General features: G+C 40.8%; 1 protein-coding gene and 1 pseudogene across 1 annotated transcript in view; one reads left to right on the top strand and one right to left on the bottom strand.

Annotated features, from left to right (window-relative positions):
- Nucleotides 1-907: 907 nt before the first annotated feature.
- LOC112257543 lies at nt 908-16,126 on the bottom strand (annotated as a pseudogene).
- A 6,765-nt stretch (nt 16,127-22,891) lies between these two features.
- The window catches only part of eme1 (essential meiotic structure-specific endonuclease 1), a 14,885-nt gene continuing 13,646 nt past the window's right edge, over nt 22,892-24,130 (top strand). The window contains exon 1 of the mRNA XM_042325949.1: nt 22,892-22,946. The gene's annotated coding sequence lies outside the window, so the exon portion shown is untranslated. The remainder of the gene's footprint in view (nt 22,947-24,130) is intronic.

Raw genomic sequence — 24,130 nt, 5'->3', positions numbered from 1 at the left:
GCTCTCTGTAACTCATACTCTAAAAAAAAATTGCAAAAAACATGGCACCTTGCTTAAAACTCAGAGTAAAGAATGATCTGTTAAATGTTTGGGGAATACTACACACATCTTGTCATGGGTGTCTATTTGGAGTTTCTTGTTTCTCTCTAAAATGGGTCAATCCTGGTGATTGTGATTGTGTGGGTTTACACAAAATTCCCCAGATACAAATTTGAGTTAATGGTTACAAGTCAACACCCAACATCTCTTGAACTGGTGTCATCAACACAAAATTATGCGAAAGAGGTAGTTGGCTTTAAGAGACCACATGGGGCTGAGAGTAAATTATTAAAGGAGAGTTCTGTAGAGTACAGTCTGATGCTAAAAACTGTGATATATTACTTCCCTCTGCTTTGTAGTATTTTTTTTTGTTTCACATCATCCCTCTGTAGCCTGTTTGGATAAATCAGAGGGGAAACCTCTGTGTTAAGCCTTGAAACACCCTGTGGTTAGTTCAGGAACTATAGACCACACTCACACTTGATCAAGGGGTGGTTTCATGTTTTCCTTGTCAACCATACAGAGTTTCCCCCCCAGATGACACAAAAATATTCCCAAAAATGAAATACTTTTGGATACACATGAAATTGTTCCATTGACTAAGCTTACAATGCACATAACAGACTGCTGATGTCATGATTATATATTTAAGCAATAAGGCACGAAGGGGTGTGGTATATGGCCAATATACCACAGCTAAGGGCTGTTCTAAGGCACGATGCAAAGCGGAGTGTCTGGATACAGCCCTTAGCTGTGGTATATTGGCCATATACCACAAACCTGCGAGGTGCCTTATTGCTATTATAAACTGGTTACCAACATTCATTAGAGCTGTAAAAATACCAATCAGCATTCAGGGCTCAAACCACCCAGTTCATAAAAAACTTTATTGGATGGAGTGACACGTCTTCTTACAGCACAATAAGTCAGGTAGGTGCCTGTTGATTAAACCTTCGACCATAGTCAAAATGTGCAGGATCAATGAAAATATGGTAACGGTCACCACAACACAGGAAGCTTTGAGGAATTCCCTCAGAACTTCCAGAATCCTCCTCACCACACAGCAGCTCAGTTCCACAACATTCACGACAAAGGAGTCCGCGGTTGAACAGAACCTTTCAATCCGCCAAGTCCATAGAAAAAGTAGGATTTGATCTTCCACAGAGTGGAATATGAATGAGTCAGCAGTCTTTAGAACATGCCAACCAGTTTGAATTTGCCCTCTTGTTTGTTGGGCACTATGTTGATAAAGGTCTTGTAGAGCACAGTTCCCGTGGGCAGCTTGGTGATGACCTTGAATGTCTCAGTGCTGCATGGGGCTGGAACATACAAAAAAATTAGTGAACCTGACAATGCCATCCTCCAGGGCATAAAGGGTGTTGTTGGTTCCAATCCCCACCTGAGAGAGGTGGTGGATAGAGAGTGAGAGCGATTAGTTGACAATCAACCGGCGACCTGCAGACATTTGAAGGCTTCCAGGGGTGTATTCACTAGGAACCAAACGGAATCAAAAGAAACAAGGAGGGACTTACCTAAATTTGTCCAATGGAAATTTCCAAATAGTTCTGGTTAGAGTAAAATGTTTCTGTTGCAAAACATTTAGCTGCGGTGCTAAACTATTTGCTATGATGTGCATGTGATGAATACACCTCAGGATATTAACAGTGAAAGTGAGAAACCTTACATGTGCTCCTGGTTGCCACCGCATGAGCCTCTGTGATGCTAGGATGTTGCCAGCATGGACAAAGTTCCCTGAAGGTGGATGCCAACAAAACAGAAGTGTTAGTTAGACGATGCAAACATGACGTGTGTAAGATCAAAATACATAACATGCACCTCACAGAGATGTCAGAACTAAGCATAGCATATACTGACAAATAAGAGCATTCACGTAGCTACCGTCTGTTTTCTTGAAGCCATATCTGCGACCGGGACTCTTTCCCCCCCGAGGTTCTTGCTGCTACCGCCTGCCTTCTTGGATGCAAAGCACACCCAGTCCACAAGAGAGGACTGGCAAGGGAGCAGAAGACCTGCAATTTTGTTGAGTTAACATTGTAGCAAGGGGATACATTTGAAGCAGTCAATACAGTTGATAAATGACTGTCTGGCTTGTATGAAGGCAGTGGGCTGTTCAATACCATTTTTGATGCTCATGCTATGTTAGAAACTTCTTTCCAATGTAGGTAGCTAGTAGCCTGATACACCAGTCATAGTCCCGACTTGACCATGCTATCCAATACCTGGACAACTTTTCTACATAGACGAAAACCTAAACGTCTCGTCTGTCACGAATGTTGAATACAATTATATTTGAACTTACATTAGCAAATGTCCATAGTGTTTGTTCTTATGCATTCAACTGAAATGTGTCTTCTGCATTTAACCCAACCCCTCTGAGACAGAGAGTGCCGGGGGGGCTGCCTTAATCGACATCTACGTCTTCGGCCCCATCCCTTTCCCTATATAGGGTGGAAATTGAGACAATATATATATATCCAAAGGAATGTTTTATTAAACAGACTTTCCAAACATGTATCTATTGTAGACCCACTTCCTCGCTGCTTACCTCATGTTGAAATAAAAAAAGTCCTGCACGTGTGCCATATGTGCACAAACAAGCAATAACTTGTGGGGGACTTATATTTTGAGATGAAGAAAGCAGAGAGAAAGTGGGTCTACAACAAAGTCTTTAATAATAAGTTCCTTTAGAAAGGTTGTCTAAAGTTCCATCCTATTACGAACCAACCCCATAGACAATTGGTAGAGTAAGTTCAAATATAATTTTTTATCAACATTCGTGACAGACAAAGGACATTTAGGTTTTCGTCAACTATAAGTGTCCCTGCTGTTCAGGGATTGGATAGCATGGTTATGTTGGGAATAAATTAGCTCGAGACACCAAGGGGGCTTTTCAGCCTCTTGACCAGACCGGACACGTCACGTGCGCGAGCGTCGCAAAATAAATTTAGAAATCCATGTTATTCAATTATTGCACCCACACTGCTCGCTCGTGCACCAACAAGTACCTGCGTTGCCAAGGGCTAAAATAGAACTCCTTTCTATTTCTGACGCAGATCGTGCTGAAAGTCCTGCCTCTCCCATCTCCTTATTGGTTTATAGGTGCAGGTACCCACGTACCATCTCCTCATTGGTTATACCCACATGGAGATTGAAAGACTAAATGTTTTGCCAGTTATTGTGGTAAAAGTGTAGATGCCAATCACCATATAAGTTCAAAGATGAAAAAGCCTGGAAAGAGGAGAGATGACTAGAAACGATTCGGTTGGCCGTTTTATGTGTGGATTAATTGTCGGAGTAAAGGACCGTGTGCATTTCAGGTAAAATAACAACTCAATGTTTATATCCCAGGACAAATGAGCTAGCAACAGCAAGCTAGCTAAATAGGACAAATTAGCTAGCAAGTGCAAGCTAACTAGCTAAATTGCCATCCATGTTTAATGCTTTTCAATCTGTCCCCAAATTAATGTCATTGGTTCAGAGTTTCTTTTGATATTTTAACCTGCGTGCAGTGATCGCGTTTGGTGTAGGGGGAACAAAATACATTTATGCACGATAGCGCACGCGCGCAGCCGGTTTGGGTTCCGTGTTAGGGTTCTCAGCTGAAAATATGGAGCACAGCTGGACACTATTGAAGCCATTGGACACAGTTTATCATAGCGCTTTATTATTATTTTAGTTTGTGGAATGATCTCCAAAAGTACAAGTTGGTGTCTCTAGGGCAGTTCAGGCGGATGTTAGGGAGCCTTTTTACTGAAGAATGTGGTGGTTCCATATTCATATTCTGTTTTGCTTGTCGCATTTTGTGTTTGTTTTTCATGTATAGTGTAATTGATGTGTATATATATATATATATATATATAGAAGTGTATAGTGTAATTGATGTGTATAGTGCAATTGATGTGTATATAGATGTGTACAGTGTAATTGATGTGTATAGTGCAATTGATGTGTATAGTGTAGTTGATGTGTATATACAGTTGAAGTTGGAAGTTTACATACACTGAGGTTGGAGTCATTAAAACTTGTTTTTCAACCACTCCACAAATTTCTTGTTAACTTCTTGATGCACCCATCCCTTTAGCGGGATCATTTCCGTCAACATCCGCTGAATTGCAGAGCGCCAAATTCAAATTACTAAAAATATTTAATTTTCATGAAATCACAAGCGCAATATAGCAAAACACAGCGTAGCTTGTTGTTAATCCACCTGGCGTGTCAAATTTTTAAAAAGCTTTTCGGCGAAAGCATACCAAGCGTTTATGTATGGACATCTCTCTCAGCAGACAAAACATTACAAACAGCTAGCAGCAAAGTAGATTGGTCACGAAAGTCAGAAAAGCAATAAAATGAATCGCTTACCTTTGATGAGCTTCGGATGTTTGCACTCCCAGTTATACAATAAATGTTCCTTTTGTTCCATAAAGATTATTGTTATATCCAAAATACCTCCATTTGGTTGGCGCATTATGTTCAGAAATCCACAGGCTCGAGCAGGCACGACGGGGCAGACAAAAATTCCAAATAGTATCCATATTTTTGACAGTTTTGGAAACTTTTGAGTTTTCTATCCTAATTATATGCATTTTCTAGATTCTGGGCCTGAGAAAAAGGCAGTTTCATTTGGGTACGTTTTTCATGCAAACATCAAAATACTGCCCCCAACAAAATACTGCCCCCTCAAGAGGATTAACAAACTATAGTTTTTTAAAAACCTTTATTTAACTAGACAAGTCAGTTAAGAACAAATTCTTATTTTCAATGACGGCCTAGGAACAGTGGGTTAACTGCCTTGTTCAGGGGCAGAACGACAGATTTTTACCTTGTCAGCTCGGGGATTCAATCTTGCAACCAGTTACAAGTCCAACGCTCTAACCACTAGGATACCTGCTGTTTTGGCAAGTTGGTTAGGATACTTTGTGCGTGACACAAGTCATTTTTCCAACAATTGTTTACAGACAGATTATTTCACTTATAATTCACTGTATCAGAATTCCAGTGGGTCAGAAGTTTACATACACTAAATTGACTGTCTTTAAACAGCTTGGAAAATTCCAGAAATGATGTCATGGCTTTAGAAGATTCTGATAGGCTAATTAACATAATTTGAATCAATTGAAGGTGTACCTGTGGATGTATTTCAAGGCCTACCATCAAACTCAGTGCCTCTTTGCTTGATATCATGGGAAAATCAAAAGAAATCGGCAAAGACCTCAGAAAAGAATTGTAGACCTCCACAAGTCTGGTTCATCCTTGGGAGCAATTTCCAAATGCCCGAAGGTACCACGTTTATCTGTACAAATAATAGTATGCAAGTATTAACACCATGGGACCACGCAGCCGCCACACCGCTCAGGAAGAAGACGCGTTCTGTCTTCAAGAGATGAACGTACTTTGGTGCGAAAAGTGCAATCCCAGAACAACAGCAAAGGACCTTGTGAAGATGCTGGAGGAAACAGGTACAAAAGTATCAGTCAGACGTCCTTTGTCCTCATCTTGCCGTGTCCCTATATATATATATATATATATACACACATACATACATATACATACATACACACACACACCTTTTCTTCGCATATCTTTACATATTTTTTCAAAACATTTCAACTTCAAAACACTCTCCTGCAACCCGCCTCACCAATTTAAAAAAAAAGAAGCATTATTCACCTCAAATCCACAATAGAAGCTAGCCAGTTGACTGGCTAATGTTAGTATTCAGCTAACCACGGTTGGTGGTCATCAGCTATCCTTTAGCTCGAAAAGCCATCGGCAGTTTTGTACAATGCGACTCAGACCAGAGCATACCGGACCTATTTTCTCTCCATATCTCTGGATTTCTACCGCAAGCTCTGGACATTTACACCTGGATCTTGCAGCTAGCTAGTTGCTATCCGAGTGACTATTGGCTTACGTCGGTCCCAGAGCAAACATCAATTATTCCGGAGCTAGCCAGCTGAAGAGTTCCATCAGCCACTCTGCCTCTCCTTCCAGTTCTCTGTTGCCAATGACTGGAACGAACTACAAAAATCTCTGAAATTGGTAACACTAGCTTTAAGCACCAGCTGTCAGAGCAGCTCACAGATTACTGCACCTGTACATAGCCAATCGATAATTTAGCCCAAACAACTACCTCATCCACCTACTGTATTTATTTATTTTGCTCCTTTGCACGCCATTATTTCTGTTTATACTTTGCAAATTCTTCAACTGCAAATCTACCATTCCAGTGTTTTACTTGCTATATTGTATTTACTTTGCCACCATGGCCTTTTTTTTGCCTTTACCTCCCTTATCTCACCTCATTTGCTCACATCGTATAGACTTATTTTTCTACTGTATTATTGACTGTATGTTTGTTTTACTCCATGTGTAACTCTGTATTGTTGTACATGTCAAACTGCTTTGCTTTATCTTGAACAGGTCGCAATTGTAAATGAGAACTTGTTCTCAACTTGCCTACCTGGTTAAATAAAGGTCAAATAAAAATAAAATAACCTGAAAGGCCACTCAGCAAGGAAGAAGCCACTGCTCAAAAAACACCATAAAAAAGCCACACTACGGTTTGCAACTGCACATGGGGAAAAAGATCTTACTTTTTGGAGAAATGTCCTCTGGTCTGATGAAACAAAAATAGAACTGTTTGGCCAAAATGACCATCATTATGTTTGGAGGAAAAGGGGTGGGGGATGCTTGCAAGGCGAAGAACACCATCCCAACCGTGACGCACTGGGGTGGCAGGATGATGTTGTGGGGGTGCTTTGCTGTAGGAGGGACTGGTGCACTTCACAAAATAGATGGCATCATGAGGAAGGAAAATTATGTGGATATATTGAAGCAACATCTCAAGACAGGAATTTAAAGCTTGGTCGCAAATGGATCTTCAAAATGGACAATGACCCCAAGCATACTTCCAAAGTTGTGGCAAAATGGCTTAAGGACAACAAAGTCACGGTATTGGAGTGGCCATCACAAAGCTCTGACCTCAATCCTATAAAATATTTGTGGGCAGAACTGAAAAAGTGTGTGCGAGCAAGAAGGCTTACAAATCTGACTCAGTTACACCTACTCTGTCAGGAGGAATGGGCCAGAATTCACCCAACTTATTGTGGAAGGCTTCCTGAAACATTTGACCCAAGTTAAACAATTTAAAGGCAATGCTACCAAATACTACTTGAGTGTATGTAAACTTCTGACCCACTGGGAATGTGATTAAAGAAATAAAAGCTGAAATAAATCACTCTCTCTACTATTATTCTGACATTTTACATTCTTAAAATGAAGTGCTGATTCTAACTGACCTAAGACAGGGAACTTTTACAAGGATTAAATGTCAGGAATTGTGAAAAACTCAGTTTAAATGTATTTGGATAAGGTGTATGTAAACTTCTGACTTCAACTGTAGATATGTATAGAGTAATTGATGTGAATATAGGGCTCCCGAGTGGCGCAGGGGTCTAAGGCACTGCATCCCAGTGCTAGAGGCATCACTACAGACCCTGATACGATTCCAGGCTGTATCACAAACGGCCGTTATTGGGAGTCCCATAGGGCGGCACACAATTGGCCCAGCATCGTTAGGGTTTGGCCGGGGTAGGCCGTCATTGTAAATAAGAATTTGTTCTTAACTGACTTGCCTTGTTAAATAAAGGTACAATAAATAAATAAATAAAAAATATATGTATATAGATATGTAGTGTAATTGATGTATGTAAAGATATGTAGTGTAATTTTTTTATTTCACCTTTATTTTACCAGGTAGGCCAGTTGAGAACAAGTTCTCATTTACAAATGAGAACTGGCCAAGATAAAGCAAAGCAGTGCGACAAAAACAACACAGAGTTATACATAAACAAACTTACAGTCAATAACACAATAGAAAAAATCTATGTACAGTGTGTGCAAATGTAGAAGATTAGGGAGGTGAGGCAATAAATAAGCCATAGAGGCGAAATAATGACAATTTAGCAATTAAACACTGGAGTGATAGATGTGCAGATGATGATGTGGAAGTATAGATTCTGGGGTGCAAAAGAGGAAGAAGATAAATAACAATATGGGGATGAGGTAGTTGGGTGTGTTATTTACATATTGGCTGTGTACAGGTACAGTGATTGGTAAGCTGCTCTGACAGCTGATGCTTAAAGTTAGAGAGGGAGATATAAGTCTCCAACTTCAGTGATTTTGCAATTAGTTCCAGTCATTGGCAGCAGAGAACTGGAAGGAAAGGCGGCCAAAGGGAGTGTTGGCTTTGGGGATGACCAGTGAAATATACCTGCTGGAGCACATGCTACGGGTGGGTATTGCTTTGGTGACCAGTGAGCTGAGATAAGGCGGGGCTTTACCTAGCAAAGACATAGATGACCTGGAGCCAGTGGGTTTGGGAACAATTATGTAGCAATTGCCAGCCAACGAGAGCATACAGGTCACAAAGGTGTGTAGAATATGGGGCTTTGGTGACAAAACAGGTGGCACTGTTATAGACATCTACATCCAGTTTGCTGAGTAGAGTGCTGGAGGCTATCTTGTAAATGACATTGCCAAAGTCAAGGATCGGTAGGATAGTCAGTTTTACAAGGGTATGTTTGGCAGCATGAGTGAAGGAGGCTTTGTTGCGAAATAGAAAGACGATTCTAGATTTAATTTTGGATTGGAGATGCTGCTTAATGTGAGTCTGAAAGGAGAGTTTACAGTCTAACCAGACACCTAGAATATGTGGACAACCACAAATACCTAAGTCAGAACAGTTCAGAGTAGTGTTGCTTGTCGGGCAGTCAGGTGTGGGCAGCAATCAGTTGAAGAGCATGCATTTAGTTTTACTTGCATTTAAAAGCAGTTGGAGGCCACAGGAGTGTTGTATGGCATTGAAGCTCGTTTGGAGGTTCGTTAACAGTGTCCAAAGAAGGGCCAGAAGTATACAGAATGGTGTCATTTGCGTAGAGGTAGATCAGAGAATCACCAGCAGCAAGAGCGACATCATTGATATATACAGATAAGAGTCGGCCCGAGAATTGAACCCTATGGCACCCCCATAGAGACTGCCAGAGGTCCGGACAACAGGCCCTCCAATTTGACACACTGAACACCATCTGAGAAGTAGTTGGTGAACCAGGCGAGGCAGTCATTTGAGAAACCAAGGCTGCCGATAAGAATGCAGTGATTGACAGAGTCGAAAGCCTTGACCAGGTCAATTAAGGCGACTGCACAGTAATGTCTCTTATCGATGGCGGTTATGATATCATTTAGGACCTTGAGCGTGGCAGAGGTGTACTCATGACCAGCTCGGAAACCAGATTGCATAGCAGAGAAGGTACAGTGGGATTCTAAATGGTCGGTGATCTGTTTGTTAACTTGGCTTTCAAATATTTTAGAAAAGGCAGGATGGATATAGGTCTATAACAGTTTGGGCCTAGAGTGTCTCCCCCTTTGAAGAGGGGGATCACCGCAGCAGCTTCCAATCTTTGGGGATTTCAGAAGATAAGAAAGAGAGGTTGAACAGGCTAGTAATAGGAGTTGCAACAATTTCGGCAGATAATTTTAGAAAGAGAAGGTCCAGATGGTCTAGCCCAGCTGATTTGTAGGGATCCAGATTTTGCAGCTCTTTCAGAACATCAGCTGTCTAGATTTGGGTGAAGGAGAAGCGGGGGGGGGAGCAAGTTGCTGCAGGAGGAAATGTGCTTTTTGAAATGATCGATTATCGTAGATTTATCGGTGGTGACAGTGTTTCCAAGCCTCAGTGCAGTGGGCAGCTGGGAGGAGGTGCTCTTATTCTCCATGGACTTTACAGTGTCCCAAAACTGCTACAGGATGCAAATTTGAAAAAGGTAGCTTTAGCTTTCCTAACTGACTGTGTATATTGGTCCCTGACTACCCTGAAAGGTTGCCTATCGCAGGGCTATTCGATGCTAGTGCAGTACGCCACAGGATGTTTTTGTGCTGGTCAAGGGCAGTCAAGTCTGGGGTGAACGAAGGGCTATATCTGTTCTTAGTTCTACATTTTTTTTAATGGGGCATGCTTATTTAAGATGGTGAGGAAAGCACTTTTATAAAGGAACCAGGCATCCTCTACTGACAGGATGAGGTCAATATCCTTCCAGGATACCCGGGCCAGGTCGATTAGAAAGGCCTGCACACTGAAGTGTTTAGGGAGCATTTGACAGTGATGGGGGGGGTGGTCTTTTGACCGCGGACCCATTACGGACACAGGCAATGAGGCAGTGATTGCTGAGATCCTGGTTGAAGACAGCACAGTTGTATTTAGAAGGCAAGTTGGTCAGGATGATATCTAAGAGAGTGCCCATGGCTACGGATTTAGGGTTGTACCTGGTAGGTTCCTTGATAATTTGTGTAAGATTGAGGGCATCTAGTTTAGATTGTAGGACGGCCCGGGGTGTTAAGCATATCCCAGTTTAGGTCACCTAACAGTACGAACGCTGAAGATAGATGGGGGGCAATCAATTCACATATGGTGTCCAGGGCACAGCTGGGAGCTGAGGGGGGTTTATAACAAGTGGCAACAGTGAAAGACTTGTTTCTGGAAAGGTGGATTTTTAAAAGTAGAAGCTTGAATTGTTTGGGCACAGACCTGGATAGTATGACGGAACTCTGCAGGCTAACTCCGCCCCATTAGGCAGTTCTATATTGTCAGAAAATGTTGTAGTTGGGGAAGGAAATTTCAGGATTGTTGGTGAATTGAAGTGTATATAGATGTGTATTGTGTAATTGATGTGTACAGTGCCTTGCGAAAGTATTCGGCCCCCTTGAACTTTGCGACCTTTTGCCACATTTCAGGCTTCAAACATAAAGATATAAAACTGTATTTTTTTGTGAAGAATCAACAACAAGTGGGACACAATCATGAAGTGGAACGACATTTATTGGATATTTCAAACTTTTTTAACAAATCAAAAACTGAAAAATTGGGCGTGCAAAATTATTCAGCCCCTTTACTTTCAGTGGAGCAAACTCTCTCCAGAAGTTCAGTGAGGATCTCTGACCTAAATGACTAATGATGATAAATACAATCCACCTGAGTGTAATCAAGTCTCCGTATAAATGCACCTGCACTGTGATAGTCTCAGAGGTCCGTTAAAAGCGCAGAGAGCATCATGAAGAACAAGGAACACACCAGGCAGGTCCGAGATACTGTTGTGAAGAAGTTTAAAGCCGGATTTGGATACAAAAAGATTTCCCAAGCTATAAACATCCCAAGGAGCACTGTGCAAGCGATAATATTGAAATGGAAGGAGTATCAGACCACTGCAAATCTACCAAGACCTGGCCGTCCCTCTAAACTTTCAGCTCATACAAGGAGAAGACTGATCAGAGATGCAGCCAAGAGGCCCATGATCACTCTGGATGAACTGCAGAGATCTACAGCTGAGGTGGGAGACTCTGTCCATAGGACAACAATCAGTCGTATATTGCACAAATCTGGCCTTTATGGAAGAGTGGCAAGAAGAAAGCCATTTCTTAAAGATATCCATAAAAAGTGTTGTTTAAAGTTTGCCACAAGCCACCTGGGAGACACACCAAACATGTGGAAGAAGGTGCTCTTGTCAGATGAAACCAAAATTGAACTTTTTGGCAACAATGCAAAACGTTATGTTTGGCGTAAAAGCAACACAGCTCATCACCCTAAACACACCATTCCCACTGTCAAACATGGTGGTGGCAGCATCATGGTTTGGGCCTGCTTTTCTTCAGCAGGGACAGGGAAGATGGTTAAAATTGATGGGAAGATGGATGGAGCCAAATACAGGACCATTCTGGAAGAAAACCTGATGGAGTCTGCAAAAGACCTGAGACTGGGACGGAGATTTGTCTTCCAACAAGACAATGATCCAAAACATAAGCAAAATCTACAATGGAATGGTTCAAAAATAAACATATCCAGGTGTTAGAATGGCCAAGTCAAAGTCCAGACCTGAATCCAATCGAGAATCTGTGGAAAGAACTGAAAACTGCTGTTCGCAAATGCTCTCCATCCAACCTCACTGAGCTCGAGCTGTTTTGCAAGGAGGAATGGGAAAAAATTTCAGTCTCTCGATGTGCAAAACTGATAGAGACATACCCCAAGCGACTTACAGCTGTAATCGCAGCAAAAGGTGGCGCTACAAAGTATTAACTTAAAGGGGCTGAATAATTTTGCACGCCCAATTTTTCAGTTTTTGACATTGTTAAAAAAGTTTGAAATATCCAATAAATGTCGTTCCACTTCATGATTGTGTCCCACTTGTTGTTGATTCTTCACAAAAAAATACAGTTTTATATCTTTTTGTTTGAAGCCTGAAATGTGGCAAAAGGTCGCAAAGTTCAAGGGGGCCGAATACTTTCGCAAGGCACTGTATATAACCTCAGCAACAAACAAAAAACATCCCTTTTTCAGGACCCTGTCTTTCAGAGATAATTCGTAAAAATCCAAATTACTTCACAGATCTTCTTTGTAAAGGGTTTAAACACTGTTTCAATGAACCATAAACAATTAATGAACATGCACCTGTGGAACGGTCGTTAAGACACTAACAGCTTACAGACAGTAGACAAATAAGGTCACAGTTATGAAAACTTAGGACACTAAAGAGGCCTTTCTACTGACTCTGAAAAACACAAAAATAAATACCCAGGGTCCCTGCTCATCTGCGTGAACATGCCTTAGGCATGCTGCAAGGAGGAATGCTGCAAGGAGGCATGAGGACTGCAGATGTGGCCAGGGCAATAAATTGCAATGTTAGTACTGCGAGACGCCTAAGACAGCGCTACAGGGAGACAGGACGGACAGCTGATCGTCCTCGCAGTGGCAGACCACGTGTAACAACACCTGCACAGGATCGGTACATCAGAACATCACACCTACGGGAAAAGTACAGGATGGCAACAACAACTGTCCGAGGCTGGACTGAGGGCTTGTAGGCTGTTGTAAGGCAGGTCCTCACCAGACATCACCAGCAACAACGTTGCCTATGGGCACAAACCCACCGTTGCTGGACCAGACAGGACTGGCAAAAAGTGCTCTCCGCTGATGAGTAGTGGTTTTGTCTCACCACAGGGTGATGGTCGGATTCAAGTTTATCGTCAAAGGAATGAGCGTTACACCGAGGCCTGTACTCTGGAGCGGGATCAATTTGGAGGTGGAGGGTCCGTCAAAGTCTGGGACGGTGTGTCACATAATCATCGGGCTGAGCTTGTTGTCATTGCAGGCAATCTAAATGCTGTGCGTTACAGGGAAGACATCCTCCTCCTACCTTTCTTGCAGGCTCATCCTGACATGACCCTCCAGCATGACAATGCCACCAGCTATACTGCTCGTTCTGTGCGTAATTCCCTGCAAGACAGGAATGTCAGTGTTCTGCCAAGGCCAGCGAAGAGCCCGGATCTCAATCCCATTGAGCACGTCTGGGACTTGTTGGATCGGAGGGTGAATGCTAGGACCATTCCCCCCAGAAATGTCCAGGAACTTGCAGGTGCCTTGGTGGAATAGTGGGGAAACATCTCACAGCAACAACTGCCAAATCTGGTGCAGTACATGAGGAGGAGATGCACTGCAGTACTTAATACAGCTGGTGGCCACACCAGATACTTACTGACTGTTAATTTTGATTTTGACCACCCTTTGTTCAGGGACACATTATTTCATGTATGTTAGTCACATGTATGTGGAACTTGTTCAGTTTATGTCTCAGTTGTTGAATCTTATGTTCATACAAATATTTACACGTTAAGTTTGCTGAAAATAAACAGTTGTCAGTGAGGACGTTTCTTTTTTTGCGGAGTTTAGATTTGTAGTGTAATTGATGTGTATATAGGGCTCACGGGTGGTGCAAGCAGTCTAAGGCACTGCATCTCAGCAATAGAGAAGCCACGACAGACCCTGGTTCGATTCCAGGCTGTATCACAACCGGCTGTGATTGGGCTCGCATTTTCGTTGGGCCATTTCATTCCACATTTTCAGCTGGAAGCAGGTGTTCTTATAAACACAGCCGGGTGGAGCTTTGCTAAACTGCAGTAAGTATCTTTTGATTTTGTAAAATTCTCTCGCTTATATGAAAGTTTCAAAATCATAACACAAGCGTATATTTGCATTTGGGCAGCACTGGAGCATCTGGGCATTACAGTGCCTTCAGAAAGTATTCATACCCCTTGACTTTCCACATTTTGTGTTACAGCCTGAATTCAAAATGGATTAACCTCTCTAGACTAAGGGGCGGTATTTTCACATCCGGATGAAAAGCGTGCCCAAAGTAAACTGCCTGCTCCTCAGGCCCAGAAGCTAGGATATGCATATTATTAGTAGATTTGGATAAAAAAACACTCGGAAGCTTCTAAAACGGTTTGAATGATGTCTAAGTATAACAGAACTTATTTGGCAAGCGAAACCCCGAGGACAAACCATCCAGGATTTTTTAGTTTTTTGAGGTGACAGTGTTTTCAATGTGGATCTAGATTTCTAAAGCACTTGCTTGCAGTTCCTATCGCTTCCACTGGATGTCAACAGTCTAGAAATTGGTTGATGTTTTTCCTTTGTGTAATGAAGAAGTAGGGCTGTTCAGAACGAGGGTCAAGTCTAGTGTACTGTTGTGGTTGGGGCGCGCGACCTGAAAGCTCGCTCCACTTTGTTTTTTTTCCTCTATTGAACGCAGTTTATCCCGTCTTAAATTTGATTGATTATTTACGTTAAAAAAATACCCAAAGTTGTATTAGGAAAGTTGTTTGAAATGTTTGTACAAAGATTACAGGTAACTTATTAGATATTTTGTAGTCATGTTGCGCGAGTTGGAACCGTTTTTCTGGATCAAACGTACCAAATAAATAGACATTTTGGAGATTGTTGGAGGAAATTATGGTTGAAATTACTAATTATGTATACATTCCAATCAGAACTGACTAGTATGATGTACTGTACATATATGAATTTTCTCTCTTGCTCCCATTCCCAATTGTATATAATATAGTCAGGAGTTTAGTAACAATGACGGTCTGTTCCTTGTACAAATGAATGAACTATCTCCAGACTGTCTAGAATGTTGATTTACAGTGACTGACCTTGGCTTTAGGAGAGGAGGCTCGAGAACTATAGGGCCTCTCTACCGGTGTTATGAAGAGATAGAACATTTAGGAAACGCTAACGTCATTTTCAGTTTATAACCTGCGGTAAAATGTGTATGTACCCAGTACTCTCTGGAATTAAACGCTATTACCTGACTTTTAAGACTGGTCTCGATCTATTTCATGCATAATTAATGAATTTACAACTCATTGATGAAATAGAGAGAGTGCGAATTTGGTTTTGGCTACAAAACATATAGGAATTTAGAATTCCTCTAACAGATATAACGAACAATCGAACAAAAGGACCATTTGTGATGTTTATGGGACATATTGGAGTGCGAACAAAAGGACCATTTGTGATGTTTATGGGACATATTGGAGTGCCAACAGAAGAAGCTCTTCAAAGGTAAGGCATGAATTATATCGTTATTTCTGGGTTTTGTGTCGCGCCTGGCAGGATGAAATATGATTGTCTGTGTTTGTTTTATGGGGTGCTGTCCTCAGATAATCGCATGGTTTACTTTTGGCGTAAAGCCTTTTTGAAATCTGACACCGTGGCTGGATTAACAAGAAGTTAAGCTTTATTTTGACATATTGCTTGTGTATTTTCAAGAATGTTAAATATTTACAATTCTGTAGTTTGAATTTGGCGTCCCGGAACATTCACTGGATGTTGGTCAGGTGGGACGGTAGCGTCCCATCAAGCCTAGAGAGATTAAAGAGATGATTTTTCTTACCCATCTACCCACAATAACTCAAAATGACAAAGTGACAACATGCTTTTAGAAATGTTTGCACACTTACTGAAAATGAAATACAGAAATCTAATTTACATAAATATTCACACCCGAGTCAATACATACAGCGCATTTGGAAAATATTCAAAACAAATTTTATTGATTTGGTTTCAGACCCCTTGACTTTTTCCACATTGTAACGTTAGTGTTATTCTAAAATGTGGATCCTCAATCTACACACAAGACCCCATAATAACAAAGCAAAAACAGGTTTGTAGATTGTTTTGCAAATGCATTAAAAATAAAAAACAGAAATACCTTATTTACATAAGTATTCAGAACCTTTGCTATGAGACTCAAAATTGAGCTCAGGTGGATCCTGTTTCCATTGATCATCCTTGAGATGTTTCTACAACTTGATTGGAGTCCACCTGTGGTATAGTAAATTGATTGGACATGATTTGGAAAGGCACACATCTGTCTATATACATTAAGGTCCCACTGTTGACAGTGCATTTCAGAGCAAAAACCAAGCCATGAGGTCGAAGGAATTGTTCTTAGAACTCCGTAGACAGGATTGATAGGCACAGACCCGGGGAAAAGTATTGAAGGTCCCGAAGAACACAGTGGCCCCCATCATTCTTAAATGGAAGTTTGGATCTACCAAAAGCTGGCCACCTGGCCAAACAGAGCAATCGGGGGAGAAGGGCCTTGGTCAGGGAGGTGACGATAACCTAATGGTCACTGAAAGAGCTCCAGAGTTCCTCTATGCAGATGGGAGAACCTTCCAGAAGGACAACAATCTCTGCAGCACTCCACCATTCAGGCCTTTATGGTAGAGTGACCAGACGGAAGCCACTCCTCATTAAAAGGCACATGACAGCCCACTTGGAGTTTGCCAAAAGGCACCAAAAGGCCTCTCAGACCATGAGAAAAAAAGATCATCTGGTCTGATGAAACCAAGATTGAACTCCTTGGCCTTAATGCCAAACGTCACATCTGGAGGAAACCTGGCACCGTCCCTACGGTGAAGCATGGTGGTGGCAGCATCATGTTGTGGGGATGTTTTTCAGCAGCAGGGACTGGGAGATTAGTCAGGATCAAGGGACAGATGAATGGAGCAAAGTACAGAGAGATCCTTGATGAAAACCTGATTCAGAGTGCTCAGGACCTCAGACTGGGGCGAAGGTTCCCCTTCCAACAGGACAACGACCCTAAGCACACAGCCAAGACAACACAGGAGTGGCTCTGAATGTCCTTGAGTGATCCAGCCAGAGCCAGGACTTGAACTCGATCAAACATTTTTGGAGAGACCTGAAAATAGCTGTGCAGCAACACTACCCATCCAACCTGACCGAACTTGAGAGGACCAGCAGAGATGAATGAGAGAAACTCCCCAAATACAGGTGTGCCATGCTTGAAGCGTCATACCTATGAAGACGCAAGGCTGTAATCGCTGCCAAAGGTGCTTCAACAACGTACTGAGTAAAGGGTATGAATACATATGTAAATGTAATATTAAACTGTAACTAGGCCACTCAGGAATGTTTAACGTCGTCTTGGTAAAAAACTCCACTGTATATTTGGCTTTGTGCAGGCCCTAAATATATTGCTTTTCATCAAAGAGTCATCATTGAGGGGGGGATGGTGTTATTTTAGTTTTCCAAACAATCAATTTAAATATCAGATTGCATGGTTGGCTATAAGTTACATGCCCAGACTGCAAATGAAACCACCCATGATTGAAATTCTGTGTGCTTTCCTGTGATCTTGGCCGGGCCAGTAGTTTTCACTTGGTATGCCACTGGCAAATTTACTAAATGTACCTGTATAAATTGCTTTAACAATGGAAACCCTGAAACACTTTCATCTTTGTTTGACAAGTTCTTCTGAAAGGTCATTAAAATGACCTTTCAAATGATATATAATATAACCAACTCTGAAAGCACCAGCTACAACTATTATTTAAAAAATAACCCATATTCTGCCATTGACATTAGAATGTTGGAAGCTTTGCCATAGAATTCCATGTAGAGGGGTAGCTAGGTTTTGGGATTGTAACTTTGGTGATAGAGGCGCCGCATTTCACAGACACACAGCTAGAACAGGGTTTAAAAAATATTTGTAGATACAGGGCAATCACAGGATTCACGTATCAACCCCATAGAAACCTTTCCCCAATATGGCCGCCAAACAACTGTTATTGGATCAATTGCGCATGACCATACCTGTATGAAATATAATTGTAGCATGCCCAATAATATCTTAAAATTGTCATAGTGATGTAGAATACACAACCAAATGAGCCAGGTGTGCCATATTGTAAAGATGGTAAATTATTCACATAATTATGGAAAGAACGTGCCCAAAAAGCTGGCCGAATCACTCATTTTAGAATGTTTAAATCCTTAATTGCAATACTTCATCTTCAAACATGTAAAATAGATTTATACATGTAAATAGTCATGTGGGCTGATTCAAATTATAAACAATGTTATCCTTTAACTGTTTTCATTATGAGGACTTTAAACATTTCCTGTACATTCCATTCCATTGTAGTAAAATCCAATGTTGGGCCTGTTGTGGACAATTATATACATTTTAGTACTCTAGTAACAGACCAATCTGCTATAGCCCCATAATAAAAATACATCTGAATTAAAACTAACTATGTGTAATGGTTTGCTGCTCTCAACATCAAGATATTTGGTTAAAACGTATTGGCATTCTTATGGAATTTTACAAGTTTCTGGTCCTCTGTTTTATGAAAACGGTTCATTGGACAATATTGCATATTTTAATCAGCTCACATCCATGACTATTCACTTGTACATATACATTTTAGACATTTGAAGAATAAATATTTACATTTTTGATAATGACATCTTCAGAAATCAGCAATTCAGACAGCTTTTTGGGCACATTACCACAATTGTGTGAATCATTTATAATCTTTATATCTCGCACACCTGGATCATTTGGTTGTGTATTCTACATCAATATGACCATTTTAAGAGACAATGGATTTTGTCCAACATTCTGCACATTCTCAATCATGAAACATTTGATCTCAATACTGTTCTGTTCCGAAAACGAAAAAATGTTTTGAACAGAGTGGACAAAGTTTTGTTGACTTTACCCTTTGTCAATTAAAAAAAAAAAGCATTGTTTAGGAGTGCAAATGCGAATCGAGTTATTGCGCACTTCACAGGGTAGGCGTTCCCTAACGGAAATATACAAATGTTGGCTAGAACACACCAATAGGCTCTGCCCACCTCTTTGCTTGTTCTGCCTACTATGACTAATTTGTTCCCATTGGAAGCGACAGGCTGTGGTCTTAGTTTTATGCAACGGGTGGGTCTAATCCTGAATGCTGATTGGTTAAAACTGCATTCCAGACGGTGTCAATTCCACAAGTCGCCACCGCTAAATCTATTATGTTAAAAGGCCCAATTACTCTGTTCCATTTGACTGTGCAATCCACTGTCTCATCAGCCCAGCCAGGCAATTTATAAACTGGATCTCCACTATAAAAAGCATCTAGACATTATCTCACATATATTTTAGACTAACATTTTGTTTTCAACAGGGAGATTTGAATACACCTCACTGTCCATACCTACATTTGCAACATTGTCTCAATATTCAAATTCGATCTCCTGCTGTGACATAGTAATGAACTTGTCGGGAGTCGGGATGAGACAGACAGGCAGGCAGTGTCTCAGCCAGTCGAAATCATGAATCAGCTGGCATAATTTTTATGGATATATATATATATATTTTAAATGAAAATGAAAAGTAGCTCATTTGCAGTCTTTCCAGCTTCCAATGGAAGTGATTGTGTTTCTGTTGCGGTGTCGTTGGCTAGCTCCTCTGAATAACAGTGACCTGACAGGTGAGCACATTTTCTATGACAATGCAAGTGCGGCTACTTTGCCGTTATTCTGGCTGCCCTTTTTGACTTGACTATGTTAGCCGTATTCGGCTAGCTAGCAAGCAAGGGATAAGAAAGTTGCCAGCCTGGATGACAATGGAACATTTAGAATGAACGACTGGGCCGCAACATTACAAACAAAACAAAAAGACTGAACAACTGGGTCGTGTCTCTAGCAACCCTAGATTTGTGTGGGGACTATATCTTGCAGAAGGATTAAATAGTATGACTAAATTAGTCAAAATAAAGTTGAATGAAAATATGTCAATCATTATTTTAATATGTTGGTAACTCATGGTATAAAAGTGATAATGCCTTCGAAGACAGCGTTTGGAGGATATATTGACACGGTTTGCAGGCCAACGACGAACAAAACCCGTGGGCACCCGAGTCGCGCAGTGGTCTAAGACACTGCAATGCCTAGTTCGAATCCAGGCTGCATCACATCTGCAGGAAGCCAGCCTAGCGTTTGGCCAGTAACCGAAAGGTTGCTAGATGACTATGGTAAAAATCTGTTCTGAACCTGAAAAAGGCAGTTAACCCACTGTTCCTTGGCAGTCATTGTAAATAAGAATTTGTTCTTAACTGACTTGCCTAGTTATATTAAAAAATATATATCCACTTAAATATACAATTTTCGGCTATGGAGAAAGCACGAGAGAGTGGCCAAAGCCATGCCAGCTAGCTTCAAAAACACGTTATCCAGCTGGGTAACTACAATACATGAGCGTCATTGGCGTATACTAGTGTGTTTCATAGAGAGGTTTGAATTAACGCAAATAAATTGTAATGTGTATATTTTACCTGATCTGGACTTGAACATCAAGGACGCGAGCGCCGCCATGTTGGATCACGTGACGTCAAACGTTGTCACATCAAATTCTAAACTACTCACCGCTTGTCACTAGTTACCACAGCCAAAGTCAAAATTGTCTACGTCCTAAAAAATCCTAAACTAAAAAGAGCTTTTTGGTATTAATTGAAGATTAAGTTTTGCATAAGGTTGCCAGTGTGGTTAAGGTTTGGTTTCAAATAAAATTGTTAAAAAGAGAAATTGTAGAAATGGGCGGGGTTTAACCATAATTGCGGCTGTGGTAACTAGTTCGTCCACTAAACCCGCGGAATCCAAAATTATGAAAATCCAGTTACAAAAAGGCTAGCAAGACGAAATAGCTCGAAAGTTAAAGAAATTATTTTTGTCCTGAAAATAAAATATTGAACCCCTTCTACAAGAACGTGAGTAGATAATTATGTTAAATTAATGACAGACTTTAGATATTAACGTTGTATTGGTAGCTAAACGTTAGCTAGCCAACACGCCTCGACAACATTTACTAGCTAAATGTAATAGTATGACATTAACCCAACCCATCATATGCCTCGAATGTTACTTTTACGATAATTACATACGTTAACTGTAGCTTTAGTGTTTGCAGTATTTCAAGTAAAACCATGTGCATTATTAACAAGTAGTAAGTGTACTGCATAGTCTATCGAGTTGGGAAAGTCTGGCTGCGCGCTCAGGACTGATTTCTGAGAACATGTCTACAACTTAATCTTCTGCAAGCTGTCAAACTATCGTAAATAAAGCACCAGCTAACTTACACGCGGTTTATCAGTGCCCCAAATCACTTTCTAGCTCAGTTCCAACTCTGTGTTTGTCAATGAAGCTAGCAAGTAGTAGCTAGCAGGCACATTGAGCAGTAGTGATATGTAGTACGCAAACGAGTCGTTATTTTTGAACGACTCTTTACTGACTCGAGTCATGATTAAAATGAACGAGTCACTGAGAAACTAGTCTTTCGTTTGACGTGCTCCGACCAATTATGTCTATAAACCAGATAGTAAACAGTAGCAGCAGCGTATGTGAGTCAGTTAATGCAAAAATGGGTCAGTGCAGCTAACTATTTAGCAGTCTTATGACTTGGGAGTAGAAGTTGTTCATGTTCCAGACTTGGTGATCTGTGCGGTAGTAGAGAGAACAGTCCGTGGCTGGTGTCGTTGACAACAATTGTTAGGACCTTCCTTTGACAGCGCCTGGTATTCTAAACTGAAACTCATGATTAGTTGATTATTGGAGTCAGGTGTGTTAACGGGGGTTGGGACAAAAATGTGACACCAATTAGGCCCCTGAGGACTGGAGTTGCCCATCCCTGCTCTACCCTCTGTAGTGCCCTGGGGTTGGGTGCCAGGCAGTTGTCATACCAAGCGGTGATGGAGCCAGTCAAGATGCTCTCAATGGTGCAGTTGAAGAGCTTTTTGAGGATCTGAGGGCCCATGCCAAATCTTTTCAGCCTCCTGAGGGGGAAGAGGCATTGTTGTGCCCTCTTCACAACTGTGTTGGGGTTTTTGGACTAGTGCTGGTCAAAATATCATATCACTATTTTTTTATATTTTATGATGGTGTGATGGTATTCAAATCAAATTGTATTTGTCACATACACGTGTTTAGCAGATGTTATTGCGGGTGTAGCGAAATGCTTGTGTTTCTAGCTCTAACAGTACAGCAATATCTAACAGTAATATCTAACAATTGCACAACAATACACCCATCTAAAGGAATGGAATTAAAAATATATAAATATTGGGCGAGCAATGTCAGAGGGGCATAGACTTAGATACAGTAGGATAGAATACGGTATATACATGTGAGATGAGTAATGCAAAATATGTTTACATTATTAAAGTGACTAGTGTTATATTATTTTTATTTTACTGGGCAAGTCAGTTAAGAATAAATTCTTATTTAGAATGATGGCCTACCAAAAGGCCTCCTGTGGGGACGGGGGCTGGGATAAAAAAAATATATATATATATATTAGAGGTCGACCGATTTCAAGTTTTCATGACAATCGATAATCGGTATTTTTGGGTGCCGATTTATTTATTTTTTTTATAGATTTTTTTTTATAGATCTTTTAATTGATTTTTTTATACCTTTTATTTAACTAGGCAAGTCAGTTAAGAACACATTTTTATTTTCAATGAATGCCTAGGAACGGTGGGTTAACTGCCTTGTTCAGGGGCAGAACGACAGATTTTCACCTTGTCAGTTCGGGGGATCCAATCTTGCAACCTTACAGTTAACTTGTCCAAAGCAATAACGACCTGCCTCTCTCTCGTTGCACTCCACAAGGAGACTGCCTGTTACGCGAATGCAGTAAGCCAAGGTAACTTACTAGCTAGCATTAAACTTATATTATAAAAAACAATCAATCATAATCACTAGTTAACTACACATGGTTGATGATATTACTAGATATTATCTAGCGTGTCCTGCGTTGCATATAATCTGACTGAGCATACAAGCATCTGACTGAGCGATGGTAGGCAGAAGCAGACGAGTAAACATTCATTCAAACAGCACTTTCGTGCGATTTGCCAGCAGCTCTTTGTTGTGCGTCAAGCATTGCGCTGTTTATGACTTCAAGCCTATCAACTCCAGAGATGAGGCTGGTCTAACCAAAGTGAAATGGCTAGCTAGCTAGTTAGCGCGTGCTAACTAGAGGGACGGAAGCTATACTGTTACACTGGCAATACTAAAGTGCCTATAAGAACATCCAATAGTTAGGTTAATGAAGGTTAAGGTTAATGAAATAAATGATATAGAGGGAAATAGTCCTATAATTCCTATAATAACTACAACCTAAAACTTCTTACCTGGGAATATTGAAGACCCATGTTAAAAGGAACCACCAGCTTTCATATGTTCTCATGTTCTGAGCAAGGAAATGAAACGCTAGCTTTCTTACATAGCACATTCTCCAACACTTTTTTGCATTATTGAAACAAAATTGAACATGTTTCATTATTTACTTGAGGCTAAATAGATTTTTTTAATGTATTATATTAAGTTAAAATAAGTGTTCATTCAGTATTGTTGTAATTGGCATCTTAATCGGCTAATCGATTAATCGGCATCTGCTTTTTTGGGCTCCAATAATCGGTATCGGTATCGGCATGGAAAAATCATAATCGGTTGACCTCTAATATATATCATATACTATATATACATTGCTCAAAAAATAAAGGGAACACTAAAATAACACATCCTAGATCTGAATGAATGAAATTCTTATTAAATACTTTTCTTTACATAGTTGAATATGCTGACAACAAAATCACACAAATTATCAATGGAAATCAAATTTATCAACCCATGGAGGTCTGGATTTGGAGTCACACTCAAAATTAAAGTGGAAAACCACACCACAGGCTGATCCAACTTTGATGTAATGTCCTTAAAACAAGTCAAAATGAGGCTCAGTAGTGTGTGTGGCCTCGATGTGCCTGTATGACCTCCCTACAACGCCTGGGCATGCTCCTGATGAGGTGGCGGATGAGCTCCTGAGGG

The sequence above is a fragment of the Oncorhynchus tshawytscha genome, linkage group LG01 (genome assembly GCF_018296145.1).
Source record: "Oncorhynchus tshawytscha isolate Ot180627B linkage group LG01, Otsh_v2.0, whole genome shotgun sequence".
NCBI classification, from domain to species: domain Eukaryota; kingdom Metazoa; phylum Chordata; class Actinopteri; order Salmoniformes; family Salmonidae; genus Oncorhynchus; species Oncorhynchus tshawytscha.
Note: the sequence above shows the minus strand (reverse complement) of the source record. Positions and strands in the feature narration are given on the sequence as shown.